This window comes from Suricata suricatta, chromosome 11 (assembly GCF_006229205.1).
Source record: "Suricata suricatta isolate VVHF042 chromosome 11, meerkat_22Aug2017_6uvM2_HiC, whole genome shotgun sequence".
In the NCBI taxonomy this organism is placed as follows: Eukaryota; Metazoa; Chordata; class Mammalia; order Carnivora; family Herpestidae; genus Suricata; species Suricata suricatta.
Genome location: NC_043710.1, coordinates 107666431 through 107673241, shown reverse-complemented (window position 1 = coordinate 107673241; position 6811 = coordinate 107666431).

The following is a 6811-nucleotide window of genomic DNA, read 5'->3' as shown; positions in this document are numbered from 1 at the left end:
CCAATGAGAACGGGCCAGCAGGCATGCCGGGTCCCTTGTCTGGCTTTGGAGGAGTTGGCATCAGGCTGACAGGTGGAAGGAAGCGTGGGCACAAGCAGGTGCGCAGAAAGGCCTTATCTGATGAAAGGGTGGGGAAGGCGTGTGGGCGGGGCCTCCAAGGACGGTCAGGTTCAAGTAGCTGGAGGAGAAGGAGAGACGCCAGGTCCAGGTCGCCATTTCCCTCCTCCCTCCAGCATGGCCCGGAACCCCTGGGTGAAAAGACAGTGCTCTAAGAAGCACAAAGGGGGTTGAGTGCCCCCCAGTGAAGGCTGAGCTGTGGAATCCGGGAATCTGGAAGGAAGGTGAGTCTCTGGGACCTGCCATCCCCCCGGAAGCTGAGAGGAGGGACTGGGAAGGGCCCCCAGAGGACTCGAGAAGAAAGGAGGGGTGTGTGCCGGGTGCAGGCGGCCGTCCCCTGTCTGGGCCACAGCAAGACCCTGCCTGGGCTGCATGACCTTTAATGGAAGCACTTTCCAAAACGCGACTGCTTCCTCAAACACTCCCTGAGCACCCAGGCAGCGTGGGGTCCAGAGGAGCCGTCCCTGTGCGGCCCACCCTGCAAGGTAAGGGGGTGGGCACATGGCAGGGGAGGGGGCAGAGGCCTTATGCTCCTTGGCGACCCCTAGGCCCAGGGGCACCTCCATCTCAGCCCCGGCACCAGGGACCTGGGCCAGAGAACCAACTAACAGCAATAAAGAGAACAGCGAGAAGGGCCTGCATCCCAGACTCCTGGGGAGAGCCGGGCTCCAGGCCCTGGGGCGGGCAGGACGCCTCCCGCGGCCGCGTGCGCCATCTGCAGGTCACCTCCCGAACTGCAAGCACGATGATCCAGCCTGAGCTGGGCCCCGCCCTCACCTGCGCCCGACCCTGGGGAAACCCGAATCAGACCCGACCCGACTCTGCCAGGCATCAGGGGATGAACAAACCCCGGAGGCTAGAGTAGGATAGAACTACCTGCTCAAGGGGGCAGAGGGGAACCCTGTGGCCACCATACGTTACAGAACCCCACGCCATGTGCCAGTTATTGGGCAGAACACTTCCCTCGCATTGGCCCATGCGACCTCCCTGCAGTTTTGGGAGGCCGGTGTCACAGTCTCCATCTGATTGGTGAGAAGCTGGGGTCCGGGGACTTAAGTAACTCCTCCAAGGTTAGAGGCGCAGGAGAAGGTGCTTAACTCCGATCCAAGCCTGAGGGTGTCCGATTCCCTAACCACAGGGCCACACTGCCCGGGGTGGTGCTGCGGGGAGGCTGAGCTCCAGTTCTGTCCCTAGGGCATTGAAGGCGGGGCGTCTTCCAGCGGGACTTGTCCTTCAGCTAAACTGCAAACCTGCCCATCTGGACTGTCCCCGGAAGCTCGTCCCCAAGTCAGCCAAAGCCCTAGCCCTTTGCTCCCGGTTAGTCATCAGGACCTGTCCAGACCTCCACTCTGTCCAGCGCTGAGGCCACTGTCTGTCCCCGAGCTCTGGTGCTCAAACACCGCCCGGCAGCGTCCGCAGCGCCCAGGAACTTGCTAGAAATGCACACTTAGGCCTCGCCCCAGACCCACTGGGTCAGAGTCTGGAGCTTAGCAGACGTCCCGAGAACTCACATGCACGCCTGAGCGCTGGAAGGATCAGAGCGCCGTCTCTCCTGCCACCAGTCAGAGGGCACCAGAGTCGCGGGCCCCAGACCTCCTTACGCGTCGGATTCACCTGCAGAGCCTGTTCAGTCCCAGCTGAATCACAACTTTTCCTGGGCCCGAACGCCATTTTAGCCCTTTTTAAGTTAGACGGTTCGGTGGCATTAAGAACATTCACCGTGTTTGTGCAGTCATCGCCCCTACCCCCTTTCCAGAACTTTGTCGGGTCCGCAAACAAAACCTCTATATGCACTAACCACTGAGCACCCAGACCCCCTTCCTCCCACCGGGCAACCACCATCCGACTTCCTGTCTCTATTAAGTTGACTCCTCCACGAACGTTCATACGGTATTTTTCTTTTCTGTTGGCTTCTTTCACTTAGTGTGTTTGCAAGAATCTCCCATGTTGTAGCGCGTATGAGAATTTCATTCCTTATTAAGGCTAAGGAGTATTCCGTTATATGTATAGACTGCATTTTTAATCCCATTTTTAAAATTTTTTTTTGTGTTCTTGAGAGTGAGCGAGCATGCGTCGGGGAGGGGCAGAGAGGGAGACACCGAATCCGAAGCAGACTCCAGGCCCGCACGGTCAGCACAGAGCCCGACGCGGGGCTCGAACCCACAGAGCATGAGATCACGACTCGCGCTGAAGCCGCATGGTTAACCAGGCGAGCCACCTAGGCGCCCCTTCATCCCATTGTTGATGGACACTTGAGTTGTTTCCTTTGGCTATTACGAATGCTGCTGCATAAACATCAGTACATAACTTCCTGTTTGAATCCCTGTTTTCAAGTCTTCGGATATAGAACTAGGAGTGGAATTTCTAAATCAAGTGATAATTCTATGTTTAATGGTTTTGTGGAGAAAAAACATTTTTATTGAGGTGTAATTGTATAACGTGACACTAGCTTCAGGTGGGCAATGTAAAGGTTCAGTATTTGTATATACTGCAGAATGAGCCCGCCGGGAGTCTGGTTAACATCCCTCACCGTACGTAGCTACAGTTTTGTTCTCCCAGTGACAATTTTTAAGATTTACTCTCGGCAACTTTCGAGTCGGCAACAAAGTAGCTTTAGCGACAGCCCCATGCATACTGCCTCCCTGTTATTTAACTATAACTGGTAGAGGTTTTCATTTTGATCCCTTCACCCAAATATTTCACCCACCCCAGCCCCTCTGTCAACCTCGGGCTGTGCTGTGTCCGTGAGCTTGGGGTTTTGTTTGTTTCTGGTCCACATATGAGTGAGGCCGCCCGGTATTCTCTCCGACTTAGTTTGTTCACGCGATGCCATCGAGGTTTGTCCAGGTTGTCACAAGTGGCAAGACTTCGCTCTATTTTACGGCTGATACTATTCCACTGTACCCACTAGGATTCCGCGGTGCGTTGTGCCCCATCTTTACCCAGTCATCCACCAGTGGGCACTTAGTTGTTTCCACGTCTTGGCTATTGTAAACAATGCTGCAGTGAGTGTAAAGGCACACATACCTTTCTAAAATAACGTCTTGGTTTTCTTTGAATAGAGACCCCCAGCTGGGACTGCTGGATCACGTGGCAGTTTCAATTTTTGGAGGAGCCTCCACACTTTTCCAGAGCGGCTGCCGAGTTTACATTCCCACCGACAGTGCACAGGGTCCCTTTCCTCCACCTGCTTGCCGACACCTGCTTATCTGGTCTTTCTGGGGGCCCATTCTGACAGCTGTGAGCTGATAGCTCGCCATGGTTCTGATTTGCATTTCTCTGGTGATGAGCGGTGCTGCCTGTTGGCCACTTGTATACCTACTTTGGAAAAATGTCTATTCAGGTCCTCTGCCCGTTTTTTTAATTGGATGGGGGTCTTTGTTGTTTTGGTTTTTGGTTTTTGCTTTTTTTTATTGTTTATTTTTATTTTTGAGACAGAGAGAAAGAGCATGAATGGGGGAGGGGCAGAGAGAGAGGGAGACACAGAATCTGAAGCAGGCTCCAGGCTCTGAGCTGTCAGCACAGTGCCCAATGCGGGGCTTGAACCCATGAACCGTGAGATCATGACCTGAGCCGAAGTCGGACGCTTAACTGACTGAGCCTCCCAGGTGCCCCTGGTTTTTGCTATTGGGTTGTATGTGTTCCTCATGTATTTTGAATATTAGCCCCTTATCAGATACATAAATTGCAAATATTTTTTCCTTTTCAACATGTTGCCTCTTCATTTTACTGATGATTTCTTTTGCTGTGCAGAAGCTTTTTAGTTTGATGTAATCCCACTTGCTTATTTTTGGGTTTGGAGTCGGATCCAAAAACTCCTCACCAAAATCAATGTCAAGAAGCTTACCCCCTGTTTCCTTCTGAGAGCTTTCTGGTCGCAGGTCTGACATTCAAGTCTATCCATTTTGAGTTAACATTTGTACAGGATGTGAAGCAGTCTAGTTTCATTCTTTTGCACGTGGCTGTCCAGTTTTCCCAGCACCATTTATTGAAAAGACTGTCTTGTCCCCATTTTACATTTGTGCCTCCTTTGTTGTAAGTTAATTGACCATGAATGTGTGGGCTTATTTCTGGATTCTCTATTCTGTCCCATTAATCTATGTGTCTGTTTTTATGCCGGTACCATACTCTTTGGATGACTACAGCTTTGTGATATACTTTGGAATCAGGGAGCATAATGCCTCTAGCTTTGTTCTTTTTCACAATCACTTTGGTTTTTCCAGGTCATTTGTAGTTCAAATCTAATATTAGGATTCTTTGTTCTATTTCTGTGAAAATGCCATAGGAATTTTGATTGGGATTACAATGAATCTATAGATTGCTCTGGGTAATAGAGACATTCTAACAATATTAATTCTTCCAAGCCATGAGTATGGATTTCTATTTATTTATATCCTCCTCATTTTCTTTCATCAGTGTTATAGTTTCCAGTCTATGGGTCTTTAGGTCTTTGACTTCCTTAGTTGAATTTATTCTGAAGTATTTTATTCTCTCTGATGCAGTTTTAAATGAGATTGCTCTCTTAATTTTTCTTTCTAGTATTTGAGTATAGAAACACAAAACATTTTCATATATTAATTTTGTATTTTATCAAATTCATTGATAAGTTCTAACAATTTTTTGGTGGAGTCTAGGGTTTTCTGTATATAATAACATGTCATCTGCCAACACGACAGTTTCACTTCTTCCTTTACACTTTGGATGTCTTTTTTTAGTTTTATTATTTTATTCCTATATAATAAATGGTGTTTTGTTCATTTCAGATGTACAAGATAGTCGTTCAACAAGTCTATACATCACTCAGTGCTCGTCACAACAATGTGCTAGTTCCCTTGGCCTATTTCACCCATCCCCCTTCTGCCTCCCCTTCATCAGCTGCCAATTTGTTCTCTGTAGTTGAGGCTGTGTTTTGGTTTGTCTTTTTTTTTTTTTTCCTTTGTTCACTGGGGTTTTTTTTTTCCTTATATTCCTAAGATGAGTGAAATCATGGTGTTTGTCTTTCTCTGGCTGACTTATTTCACTTAGCATTGTACTCTGTAGATCCACCCGTGTCCTCGCACATCGCGAGATTTCATTCTTTTATGTGGCTGAGTCGTATTCCATTATACGTGTGTGTGTGCGTGTGTACACACTCATGCACATGCACCACTTCATACATTAATCCCTCACTGGACCCTTGTTCTGTTTCCATAATTTGGCTAATGTCAATAACGCTGCCATAACCATAAGGGTGTATATTTCTTTTCAAATTAGTGTTTTCACTAATGAAATTACCGAATCCTATAATTCTGTTTTTAACATTTTGAGGAACCTCCATATTGTTTTCCGCAGTGGTGGCACCAGTTTGCATTTCTACCGTTAGTACACGAGGGTTCCTTTTCTCCACAGCCTCGCCAACACCTGTTGTTTCTATTTTAACCGTTCTGACAGGAGTGAATGACCCCGCATGTGGTTCTGATTTGTACGCCCTGTTGATGAGTCCTGCTGGGCATCTCTTCATGTGTCTGTGGCCACATGTGTGTCTTCTTTGGAGAAATGTCTGTTCCTGTCTTTTGCCTGTTTTTAAATGGACTGTTTGGGGTTCAGGTGTTGAGTTGTATAAGTTGTTTATATATTTTGGAAAATAACCTTGTAACATGTATGTCATTTGCAGATACCTTTCCCAGTCAGTAGGCTTTTGGTTTGGTGGATGGTTTCCTTTGCTTCCTGTGCAGAAGCTTCTTATTTTGATACGGTCCCAATACACTGTTTTTGCTTTTCTTTCCCTCCCCGCAGGAGATAGATGTAGAAGAATGTTGCTCTGGCCAGTGTCAGAAAAATTACTGCCTGTGCTCTCGCCTGGGAACTTTATTGGAATTTTGATTGGGATTAATCCATTTTGAGTTTATTTTGTGTGTGATATAAGAAAGTGGTCCAGTTTCATTCTTTTGCATGCAGCCGTCCAGTTTTCCCAGCCCCGTTTATTGAAAAGGCTTTTTCCCATTGTGTATTCGTGCCACCTTTGTCGCAGATTAATTGACCACATAACCGTGGGCTTATCTCTGGGTTCCATTGATCTATAAGTCTATTTCTGTGCCGGTACCACACTGTTTTGATTACTATAGCTTTGTAGTATATCTTGATTTGTGGGATGATGACCCTCCAGTTTTGTTCTTTCAAAATTGCTTTGGCTGTTCAGGATCAGTTTTGGTTCCATACAAAGCCCTTTTTTTTTTTTTTTTAATTTCTTCCCTAATTGCTCGGGCTAGGACTTCCAAAAACCATGTTGAGTACAAGCAACAGGAGCAGACATCCTTGTCTTAGTCCTGGATCTTAGAGAAAAGCTTCTGGGTTTTCATCATTGAGGATGATGTTAGCCATGGGCTTGGCACCTATGGCCTTTATTATGTTGAGGTAAGTTCCTTCTATACCCACGTGGTTGAATTCTTTTTCCATAAACGGATTTGGATTTTTGTCAGATGTTTTTTCTGCATCTGCATCTACTGAGATCATCATATAACTTTTAGCCTCTTGTTGATGTGATGTATCACACTGACTTTGTGAAAATGTTGAACTATGCTTGTATCCCTGAAGTAAATCCCGCTTGACCATGGCATATGCTCCGTTTAAAGCATTGCTGAGGCGCCTGGGGGGCTGGCTTCGGCTCAGGTCATGATCTCACAGCTCTTGAGTTCGAGCCCTGTATCAGTCACTG